Source organism: Silene latifolia, chromosome 1, assembly GCF_048544455.1.
Source record: "Silene latifolia isolate original U9 population chromosome 1, ASM4854445v1, whole genome shotgun sequence".
Classification (NCBI taxonomy): domain Eukaryota; kingdom Viridiplantae; phylum Streptophyta; class Magnoliopsida; order Caryophyllales; family Caryophyllaceae; genus Silene; species Silene latifolia.
Window position 1 is genome coordinate 51,271,410 of NC_133526.1, and position 13,002 is coordinate 51,284,411.

Consider the following 13,002-nt stretch of genomic DNA (forward strand, 5'->3'; position numbering starts at 1 on the left):
GGTGTGGCAGGTGAAGATCCGCGCAAACACATGGAAGTTTTCACTGACTATTGCTCTACCATTCCCGCTACTAAGGGAGTGACTTAGGACAAGACTAAGGAGGTTCTATTTCTTTTCTCTTTGATAGATGGAGCCCGAGAGTGGCTCACTGATATTGATAGAGAAGCAGCTGGTATCACCAACTGGGAGACTCTTGCCCTTGCCTTTTATAAAAGGTATTTTCCTCCAGAACGTAACAATCAGCTGAAAGGAAAAATTACAAGTTTCAAGCAGACACCTGATGAGAATTTTTATGAAGCTTGGTGTCGTTTCAAGAAGTTGGTGCGGTCTCTCCCTCATCATGGTTTTGATCAGTGGTTCTTGTGCAACCAGTTCAATAATGGGTTGTATGACGACCACCGTGCTATATTAGACGCCTCATCTAAAGGGCGATTTCAGAAGAACAATGATGATGACAAGGGGTGGGGCATCATAGAGGACATGTCTACCCATTGTGCTGAGTATGGGAACCTGAGAGATGGTATTCGGATAGTTAATTCAGTAGATAAGGCAGTTGTGGCTCAGTTGGAAGCCATGAATGCTCGTTTTGATAGGTTGGAGTCGAAGCAAGCTGGTGATCAACAGGCGGTTCACTTGTTGACTAGACAAGAAACCGTTACTTGTGAGAGATGTGGGAGTATTGACGGTCACACTGCTATTGACTGTCTAACTGAGAAGGAGCAAGTCCTTGCGTTTCAGTAATATAGGCAAGGAAACTCCTATTATAATAATCAAAGTGGAGTCCATCCCAATATGAGATGGACTAGTCAGAATGTGTTGAATCCTACACCTCTACAACCCGCAGCAACAAGCTTATGTTCCTCCTCACAAAGCTTAACAAGGCTTTCAAAAACCTCCATCCTTTCCATCGCCGCATCAAGGAGCTTCTTCTAGTGGAGTAAGTGAATTGGCTGAGTTGAAGTCGATGCTCCAGTCATTGACTAAACAGTTGTAGATGAGTGACCAACAAAAAGAAGCATCGATAAAGTCTCTCGAGACCCAAGTAGCTCAACTTGCCGCCAGCCAATCTACAAGGAAGCCGGGTCATTTACCGTCTCAGTCTGAGAAGAATCCACATGAGACGATAAATCTGATAAACTTGCGAAGTGGTCTTTCTTATGAAGGACCTCAAATGTCAACTGTTGAGGACATATCAGACCCGGAAAGCGATGTTGCAGGCAGTGAACAGTCATCCATTGATGAAACCATGCTTAATCCGAAGAAAATACTCGATCGAATCATTTCTAGAGGTCGATCGAGAGGAATTGTTGAAGATATTACTCGATCGAGTGGAATTATGGATCGATCGAGTAAAGCTGATAAACAGGGATTCGATTGAGAGGGTGAAATTCCTTGATCGAGTGAAAACTCTGAGAAAAGTGTTCGATCGAGTGAAATTCCACCTCGATCGAGCAATGCTGATAAAGAAGGTTTCGATCGAGAAGCTGAAATAGTTCGAGCGAGTGAAGAAGTTGTTGAAAGACCTCAATCGAGAGGTAAAAGAGACCGATCGAGTAGAAATGAGTTCGAACCTATCAAGACATTGAAAGAAAGGAATAAGGGGCTCGAAATTCCTATCACGGTGCCTTTTCCAAGGCGATTGCAGAACAACAAGACCAACCAACAGTTCGGGAAATTTGCTGAGATCCTGAAGAGCCTTCATGTCAACGTTCCTTTCGCCGAATTGCTTACTCAGGTACTGTAACACCTCCATTTATTCGGGAGCCTTTAGCTAGACATTCCCAAGTAAATGAGAGCGTTACCATCTCGGTTTCCCGAGGTAGTGAGTAACAAAGTACAACAAACCAAAGTACTTTAAATTAAAACATTACTGAATACATGTTTATTACAAATTAACCAACTAAAACTTAATATAAAAATATTACAACTCGCAGCGGAAATAAATAAAGTGATATAATTATTCTATGTGATCTAGACTTCAACTATGGTCCAAATCGAGCTCTCATCCCAATGCTCCCGAGTCAGCTAATCTTTAGTACCTGTCAAACCTGCTCCCCATAAAACAGTTCACCGCAGGTGTTCACGAATACACTGTCAACCACGAGGTTGAGTAGGAATAACCAACAACAAGTCAAAGTGAAATGATATGATATGTAATGCCAAAACAACTGAGCTCATCACCCGAAACACCCATTTATCCAGCCAATCCCTGGCCCGGGGTATCCATCATTCCAACAGAAGTTGAAGTATCCATCATCCCAACCGAAGTTGAGGTATCCACCATCCCAGTATAAAACCGAGGTATCCAATTATGATATATATCAATAACAATACAATAACAATAACCCATCTCAACACGAGGCTGAGGTATCCACTCAAAGATATATAATACTAACAATAACCATAACTCGTCTCAGACCGAATCTGAGGTATCCAATAAACAATATGAATAAACCAATAACCAAAATATAATTCCATGACATATAATTCACATCCGACAATTCATCCAATGGCAATTATCCACACAGTTTCACAACTCCTCTTATCAAATAATTAGCAAGACAAGTTGAGTAGTTATCCTACCTGGCAAGCAATTCCACTCAAGCAATCCAAATAATGCAGCTACAAATACTACTCCATAAACCAGTCACCTAACATAGTAAATACTTATAATTACCAACTATTTATTTCACTTTCATAATTAAACTAATTATATTTAATTACATTAATTATTTAACTTATACTATATGGTCACGGTCTTAAACCCGTCTTATAATAACCACCCCAAAAGTACACAATTCCACAAGAGCACGCATACACCAAATCCCCCCCCCCCACACAAAAATGTTAACTAACGAATTATAAAACGATTACACGATTTCATAATTACAAACCCGTCTTAAACAATTATAATAATTATAATTAGTAACTAATTAAATATGTAATACGATTAAACTAATTATAAATTAATTATATGAATTATATTACTATGTAAAATATTAATTTAATAACCCGTCTCAAACCAACTCAAATCCCGACCCAACTAAAACTAATTATAAAACAATTTATTATTTATATAACTAATTATTCATTAATTATTAATCAATTATATTTTATGAATTATAATTTACGTGAATTACTAAACTAAAAACCCGTTTAAGCCAAAGCCAAACCCATGAATTCCCGACTTCCAAAACCCGTTCTTCACTAATTAAACCAACAAACCACACAACCCTCTTCACGGTTTAAACCTTGAAACACTCTCACACACACACACCTCGCAAGACACCCCTCGGCTGCACCCACTCACACAGCCTCCACCGTGGTCCACCCAACCACAATAGCCACCCCTTGACCGCCACCACTTCCGTCCGACACTCCCCCGCAACCACCTCAACAACAACCAGTAGAAACGACAACAAGGGAATTGCACACAACATCACCACACGACACACAAACACCCAATCAACCCGTTTAACTTAACTAAACCCGACAAACCAGCTCTACTACCGGGCCCACCGAGAGCCACCACTGACGTCAGCCCAACCACGAACCAAACACCACTCCTAACCACCACCTATGGCCAGCAACCCATGATACCAACAACTTACACCAAAGCTTCCCCTTTTTTCGCGAAACCCATCAACCATCCACGCCAACCACCACCTCCGACCACCCTAACACCACTACTAGGACCGAGTAATGACCATCAACCTGACCAAACCCAGTTCGAGTCCCACAAGTCAAGGAAAACGTGTATAAAACGGTTCCACCCCTGTTTAACAATACCCACGACCTAACGCTCATTTCCGGCCAACCACCGCACGAACCACCACCCACGACAATCACCGACCGCCCACGTTGGTCGACGCAAACCTAGGTACCACCCCAACCAATCCCAGGTCAGTCACGACTGAATATGGGCTTATAACTATGCTTAAACACGTAAAACAACCCAATAACAACCACCCATAAAAACCCGCCTGAAACTCCCTTTACCCGTGGTTCCTGGTGGTCAACGGTGGGTCTTGGTCGGACCCTGGTGGTCCACGGTCACGGTTACTTTCTTATTTTGTCAAACGGTGGTCTACTTTACGAGTTATAACAAAGCGAAGGTGTATACATGAGACGGTCTTACCTCGAGTTAATTGTTGATTTTGAGTCTCTTGTCACGCTTCTCTAGATCCCCAATTCTCTTTTCAAATTCCAGATTTTATTATGACAATTTAGATGTAATATTTTCCCTTTTATAAGACAAGTTAAGCTAATCCCTTCTCAATTTAGGAAATCCGTCTTTAAGGCAATTATTTCTATTATTATTCAATCCCGATAACTTTCCCGGTCATCACACAAACCAAGGTAGTATCGCCGGCCCAAGCTCTATGAGCACGGTCCATGTTATACATATGATCCAATCCAATTCTCATCTTGCTTTATTATTTTATTATTTAATTCCGTCTCTATTTGCAATTACTATTATAAAATACAACTTTTATTATTATTATTATTATTATTATTATTATTATTATTATTATTATTATTATTATTATTATTATTATTATTATTATTATTATTATTTTTATTATTATTATTATTATTATTATTATTATTATTATTATTATTATTATTATTAGCACAACTCGGAAATTCCGAGCACACAACCACAGGTCCACATAACCCATAACACATTCCCGACTTAAATTGTTATTTTATTATATTATACATTATTCCATCTTATTCACAATTATAAATTATAATTACTTATTTAAAATGCGTTAATTATTAATATAAATTTTTTCAAATTACGGGGTATTACAGTCTTTCCCCCTTAAAATGAACATCGTCCCGAAGTTCGCCCACAACTGTCGAAACAACATTTATATACAACCACACAACTGAACCTCATTCCCAACTTATGATCATTGCAACAATATCAATTTACTTAATTATTATCGAATCATATCGTACTTATCAAAAAGATGTCTCAACAATAATTCAAAACATTTGTTGTATCACATTCTATCCCCCTAAGAATAAACTTCGTCCTCGAAGTTCGAGATATCAAACAAAGGAAATAATAAAACTACTTATGATAACACCACAAGAATATGAAATACACATTGTAATGAAAACATGTGAATAGATATCAACAGTATGTGTAAAACAACTACTATTATCTTAACATCGATTAATGGGTAGTTAGATAACAACAATATATGAATTAATAACTTTTTTTTTTACTTGTGCGGTTATTTCTCACTAACGAAGTCTAATTTGCACATTATTGCAATTAATGTAATTATATACTGTATATAGGTTTAGGGCAACACATTCCGCATATCACTAGACATCTCATTCTACTTCACATAATTTACAACATCAAAATATCAATGTGCCAAAGATAAAAACAAAACTTACATTTTTTTTTTCAAGGCTAATTAAGAAAACATGTTACATCTTCTAAAAATCATTAATAAATAATAACATAATTACTTCTTGGTAATTTATACTTTTTAGAAAACACATAGCGTTAACAATACATGAGAGAAAGAATTAAGTCAAAAACTCATAAGGTCAATTTATAATGCATTTTACAATTTATTTGGTCAAAACAGAAATTTTACAGCAATTTGTCATAAACTTAGGTCAATTTATAAAAATCACTATTAATTTTCAAAAATTTAAATTGAGACGTGGCTCATAAATTTGAAAACTTACATGAGTCTATGAAACAGTGGAGTTGGAATTATAATAAATCATTAAGTAGTTTTTAAATGGCAAATTTTACAAAAAGAGTGAACGGAAATACAAATCTACAGGAATATTCTGACCATTGTCCACTAAAATATTTATTTATCCTAAACCAAATATCATTTGAACATGAGCCCAGTGGCATATGAAAGCTAAATCACAAAGGTATCACACATAAAAATCTCGTATAATAATTTTAAACATGCAGTAAATGGCAGCCAAAACAATCAAGGGTAAAATCAACCAAAATCGCATTCTTCACAATTCCACGCATTTTCCCGTAACACTTCCCATATTAATCATACTCACACCTCCCAAACACATGACAACATACTTATCTCATAATCGCATGCCTATAACAATGCTTAAAAGAAATCATATTACATCCCTTCTCCGTAAAAGCAATGTTACGTCCCCGTAACCGCAATCATCAATAAAAACAATAATCATACAAGGCAAACAAAACTTCTAACACAAAATAAATAATATTCATTTTAAATTACCCCACAATCTCAAGTATTCTCTCAGGGTTCCCGGTTCAAAACTGAGAGGTCCATAGTACGAATTAAGGGATCCTTCTTAACCGCACTAAGAGGGGCACCTAACAGTTTCTACCGGGGGTTCATTTTATTTAGACACATCCTAAGTTCATTTTTATTCATTGGTTAGGCATGAGGATCGTTTTGCTCTGATACCACTTTGTAACACCCCCATTTATTCGGGAGCCTTTAGCTAGACATTCCCAAGTAAATGAGAGCGTTACCATCTCGGTTTCCCGAGGTAGTGAATAACAAAGTACAACAAACCAAAGTACTTTAAATTAAAACTTTACTGAATACATGTTTACTACAAATTAACCAACTAAAACTTAATATAAAAATATTACAACTCGCAGCGGAAATAAATAAAGTGATATAATTATTCTATGTGATATAGACTTCAACTATGGTCCAAGTCGAGCTTTCATCCCAATGCTCCCGAGTCAGCTAATCTTTAGTACCTGTCAAACCTGCTCCCCATAAAACGGTTCACCGCAGGTGTTCACAAATACACTGTCAACCACGAGGTTAAGTAGGAATAACCAACAACAAGTCAAAGTGAAATGATATGATATGTAATGCCAAAACAACTGAGCTCATCACCAGAAACACCCATTCATCATCCCGCCAATCCCTTGCCCGGGGTATCCATCATTCCAACCGAAGTTGAAGTATCCATCATCCCAACCGAAGTTGAGGTATCTACCATCCCAGTATAAAACTGAGGTATCCAATTACGATATATGTCAATAACAATACAATAACAATAACCCATCTCAACACGAGGCTGAGGTATCCACTCAAAGATATGTAATACTAACAATAACCATAACTCGTCTCAGACCAAATCTGAGGTATCCAATAAACAATATGAATAAACCAATAACAAAAATATAATTCCATGACATATAATTCACATCCGACAATTCATCCAATGGCAATTATCCACACAGTTTCACAACTCTTCTTATCAAATAATTAGCAAGACAAGTTGAGTTGTTATCCTACCTGGCAAGCAATTCCACTCAAGCAATCCAAATAATGCAGCTACAAATACTCCTCCATAAACCAGTCACCTAACATCGTAAATACTTATAATTACCAACTATTTATTTCAGTTTCATAATTAAACTAATTATATTTAATTACATTAATTATTTAACTTATACTATATGGTCACGGTCTTAAACCCGTCTTATAATAACCACCCCAAATGTACACAATCCCACAAGAGCACGCATACACCAAATCCCCCCCACAACACACAAATGTTAACTTACGAATTATAAAACGATTACACAATTTCATAATTACAATTCATAATTAAAAACCCGTCTTAAACAATTATAATAATTATAATTACTAACTAATTAAATATGAAATACGATTAAACTAATTATAAATTAATTATATGAATTATATTACTATGTAAAATATTAATTTAATAACCCGTCTCAAACCAACTCAATTCCCGACCCAACTAAAACTAATTATAAAACAATTTATTATTTATATAACTAATTATTCATTAATTATTAATCAATTATATTTTATGAATTATAATTTACGTGAATTACTAAACTAAAACCCGTTTAAGCCAAAGCCAAACCCATGAATTCCCGACTTCCAAAACCCGTTCTTCACTAATTAAACCAACTAACCACACAACCCTCTTCACGGTTTAAACCTTGAACCACTCACACACACACCTCTCAAGACACCCCTCGGCAGCACCGACTCACACAGCCTCCACCGTGGTCCACCCAACCACAGTGGCCACCCCTTGACCGCCACCACTTCCGTCCGACACTCCCTCGCAACCACCTCAATAGTAACCAGCAGAAACGACAACAAGGGCATGCACACAACATCACCACATGACACACAAACACCCAATAAACCCGTTTAACTTAGCCAAACCCGACAAACCAGCTCTACTACCGGGCCCACCGAGAACCACCACTGACGTTAGCCAAACGACGAACCAAACACCACTCATAACCACCACCTATGGCCAGCAACTCATGATACCAACAACTTACACCAAAGCTTCCCCTGTTTTTGCGAAACCCGTCAACCATCCACACCAACCATCACCTCCGACCACCCTAACACCACTACTAGGACCGAGTAATCACCATCAACCCGACCAAACCCAGTTCGAGTCCCACAAGTCAAGGAAAACGTGTATAAAATGGTTCCACCCCTGTTTAACAATACCCATGCCCTAACGCTTATTTCCGGCCAACAACCGCACGAACCACCACCCACGACAATCACCGACCGCCCACGGTGGTCGACGCAAATCTAGGTACCACCCCAACCAATACCAGGTCAGTCACGACTGAATATGGGCTTATAACTATGCTTAAACACGTAAAACAACCCAATAACAACCACCCATAAAAACCCGCCTGAAACTCCCTTTACCCGTGGTTTCTGGTGGTCAACGGTGGGTCTTGGTCGGACCCTGGTGGTCCACGGTCACGGTCACTTTCTTATTTTGTCAAACGGTGGTCTACTTTACGAGTTATAACAAAGCGAAGGTGTATACATGAGACGGTCTTATCTCGAGTTAATTGTTGATTTTGAGTCTCTTGTCACGCTTCCCTAGATCCCCAATTCTCTTTTCAAATTCCAGATTTTATTATGACAATTTAGATGTAATATTTTCCCTTTTATAAGACAAGTTAAGCTAAGCCTTTCTCAATTTAGGAAATCCGTCTTTAAGGCAACTATTTCTATTATTATTCAATCCCGATAACTTTCCCGGTCATCACACAAACCAAGGTAGTATGGCCGGCCCAAGCTCTATAAGCTTGGTCCATGTTATACATATGATCCAATCCAATTCTCCTCTTGCTTTATTTTTTTATTATTTAATTCCGTCTATATTTGCAATTACTATTATAAAATACAACTTTTATTATTATTATTATTATTATTATTATTATTATTATTATTATTATTATTATTATTATTATTATTATTATTATTATTATTATTATTATTATTATTATTATTATTAGCACTACTCGGAAATACCGAGCACACAACCACAGGTCCACATAACCCATAACACATTCCCAACTTAAATTGTTATTTTAGGTAAACAACATATACCTAAGGGGATCAGTTTGGCAAGATTACTCTCCAAGTACTAACTCCTCCTGGTATTGGAGAAAGATCTGCCAAGTAAAGGAGGACCTACAGCTAGCATACCAGCAACAAATATGGGATCTTACTGCTAATAGATACACGATTTCTAAAGGATATGAATTCCTGCGAGTCAAATCGCAGGATGTTCCATAGTCGGAGTTAGTATGGAATGTTTGGACTGTTCCAAAACATGCTTTTATAGCTTGGATACATCACCATGGAAATATGAACACAAAAAGAAAACTACAACAATTAGGAATCAGTGATGACAGTACCTACTGCATTTGCGGAATTTCGGAAGAAACAAGGGAACACCTCTTTTTCGACTGCCCGTATAGCAAGAGACTTATTATTCAAATTGGAGGATGGCTTGGAATCAAATTCCCTGCGAATAATTGGATCTCTTGGCGACTGGGGAGAAACGGCTCCCAAGTCCAAAAGGGGGTCCTAGATGCTGCGATTAATGCCTGTATCTACCACATTTGGTATCAAAGGAACAGGAGCAGATATGAGCCAATGCTTATTCGGCCACACATGCTCGCGAGAATAATTAAAGAAGAGCTGCAATTGAGATTTCGAGGTTTGGATCGAAGGAGATTAAGTAGAAGGGATGCAAACTGGATTCTGGAGATACTGAGTAATGGGACTTAAGGTGTTGGATTCAGATTGGGAAAAGGGATGATGGAAGAAGACGATTGCTATTTTTAGGGTTATTACATCAAATCTGATTTTGTTTATCAGAATATGTTTTGTTAGAGCTTGGTTTGTTTTTCCTGATTTTACGTTGGGCTGATGTTTTGGGCGGAGTATGTAATATGGGCCTTGGCATCTTCGCAGTCTTGAAGTTTGTCTCGGTTCCATTGTATGGTGACCTTCTTTTTTGATATATATACTTACATTTTATCAAAAAAAAAAATAAATTGTTATTTTATTATATTATACATTATTCCATCTTATTCACAATTATAAATTATAAACTTATTATAATTACTTATTTAAAATGCGTTAATTATTAATATAAATTTTATCAAATTACGGGGTATTACAGGTACCCTCTTACATGAAGTTCATGAAATAAATTTTATCGCGTAAGAGACATATAAATGACCACGAAACGGTGGCTTTGACTGAAGTAGGGACTGCCTTAGTTCAAAATAAGACACTACCTAAACAATCAGACCCGGGTAGCTTTTCAATTCCTTGTCATATAGGGACCCACTTGATTGATAACGCGCTATGCAATTTAGGAGTTAGCGTGAGTGTCTTACCTTTGTCTCTCGCTAAGAGACTCGGTTTGACTAAGTTTAACTGCACTAATATGACCGTTCAGATGGCCGACCGTAGTATATCATGGCCACTAGGAGTAACAGAGGACATACCTGTGAAAATCGGGAGATTCTTTATTCCCATATATTTTGTGGTCTTAGACATACCCGAGTACACTCATACCCTTATTATTTTAGGGCGACCATTTTTATTTACTGCTCGCGCAGTAATTGACGTTGGGGGAAAGACCCTTACCTTCCAGGTAGGAGATGAGGAGCTAATATTTCATCAGTCCAAATCTCGTAGGGCTCCCATGCAAGTTGAACCTTGCAATGCCTTACCCTCTATTGACCCAGATTTAGACACTCCAGCTGAGAATGTTGATTATTGCACTGCTATAGTGACACCTCCGCCTCAGACTGAGAGCGCAAAGGAGGACCATTCTGTTGTTTTCCTTACTGCAGATACAGACAGAGTGGATGCTGGAGATGCTATCGGTCAAGGTACAGTTGAAGTCAATTCAAGTGATGGAAATGCCGCCAATACAGATAGGAATGTCAAAGGGAAGAAGAAATTGAGGGCGTATGTGGACGCGAACTATTCTCCTTCCATCAGTTCGAGTTCAACTGATGTGAACATTTTTTGCGCACATTTAGTCCCCTAATTGAGCCTATTTTGCATACCATTATAACATTCTTTGGCCATTTTATCCGTCAAAACCTTCCTATTTGCTTTTCTATCGCATTTCATATGTTTTGTAGAAAAGGAGATAATAAGGCGGAAATCCCCGTCTTTCGTGCATATTCGGAAGCTATTTGACGATGTCTGATGGATTAGTATGAAGAGGAAGCAAGGACTAAAGACCAAGCCTACAAGAATAAAATGGAAGTAAAGGAAAGGGAAGAATAGAAGAGAAAACGAAAGTTGAAGTCGAATCCGAGCGGATTCTCTGAAATCCGGCCGTCCAGAATGCACGGAATCCGTGCGTCTTCTCCCTAATCCGCCCGTTTTCCTCTCCACCAATCCGCCCGGATTCTCCCAAAGACGCTCGGATTCCAGTGCAGCGCGATTTCCTCTTCTCCAAGCTTCAGAGAAAGAAGCCCTTCCCTCAAAAGATACCGGCTCCTCCCTACTCCATTTAAAAAGTGTAATTACTAGTTTAGCCCTTAGTTAAACCTAATGCATCCACCTAATTTCTACTATAAATACCCCACTTGTAAATAATCAAAGGGGGTCCTTTTATCAAGTTTTATTAGATTAGAACCAAGTTTTATTAGATTAAATCAAGCTTTCTTAGATTAGATTAGGAGTAGATTAGAATAGATTAATCTCAATCTTTCCACACAAATTACACATTAATCTCTCCTTAATTATTGTTCAAGTTTATTATTCAAGTTTATTATTGGGTAATTGAAGATTATTGGGTTATTTTTGGGAGATTGACAACCTTCCATCAATCATCAATTTCTTCTATTATTCTTTGCATTATTATTTTGGAATCTCCATAGGTATAACTCTCTTAATCCTTGTTTTAATTATTGTTAATCTTTCTTACTTGTTCATCATGTTTTACCTTGTTAATATGATTGACAACCTTGTTAGCATGTTAAACTTGATAATGAGTGAGTAGTCTCTTAGCTAGGATTAGTGGGTAATTAAGGGAAACAAACATGGGGATTGATTCATGCTTAATCTAATATGTTCACATGATTAAATTGCTTGCTTGTTGTGATGTCAACTTTATGCACATGTTATGTTTGATGAAATGCTAAGCCTATGAATCCTTGCATTTTTACCATCTCTTATCTACTCAACTTGACTCGTAAGATATAAACCAACTCGAGTCTTATTAGACCATGCATAGAAGTTGATTAGGAGGAAAGTAAGTCGACTTGTAGGTGTTGTACAATCTAATCGATTCGGCTCCGGGACCCAACTCTTCCTAAGAACCGTAAGATATAACCCAACTCGGTTCCTCCACAACATTAATTGCTTGCAACCTTGTAAACATGTTTGTATGATCAACACCATGAATCCCCCATGACCCCATGATATCCTAGCACTTTTAATCAATTGTTTACATCTTTCCTTTTATTGCTCGTTCTACTTTATTGCTTGCATTAGTCTAGACGCAACTACAAACCCATCAATTGTGACACTAGCATAAATTGAGATAGATAGACTTACAACCCAAAGCACACCGTCCCATGGATCGACCTCGACTTACCACTAACTAGTTGTATGTTGAGTATTATAAATGTGTTTGATTGGATGAGTGACGACATCA

The 13,002-nt window shown here is 37.6% G+C and overlaps 1 non-coding gene across 1 annotated transcript; it reads right to left on the reverse strand.

Annotated features, from left to right (window-relative positions):
* Positions 1–241: 241 nt before the first annotated feature.
* LOC141620373 (small nucleolar RNA R71) lies at positions 242–347 on the reverse strand. The gene has a single exon (XR_012531949.1). It is a non-coding gene; the product is annotated as a small nucleolar RNA R71 (small nucleolar RNA).
* Between the last annotated feature and the right edge of the window lie 12,655 nt (positions 348–13,002).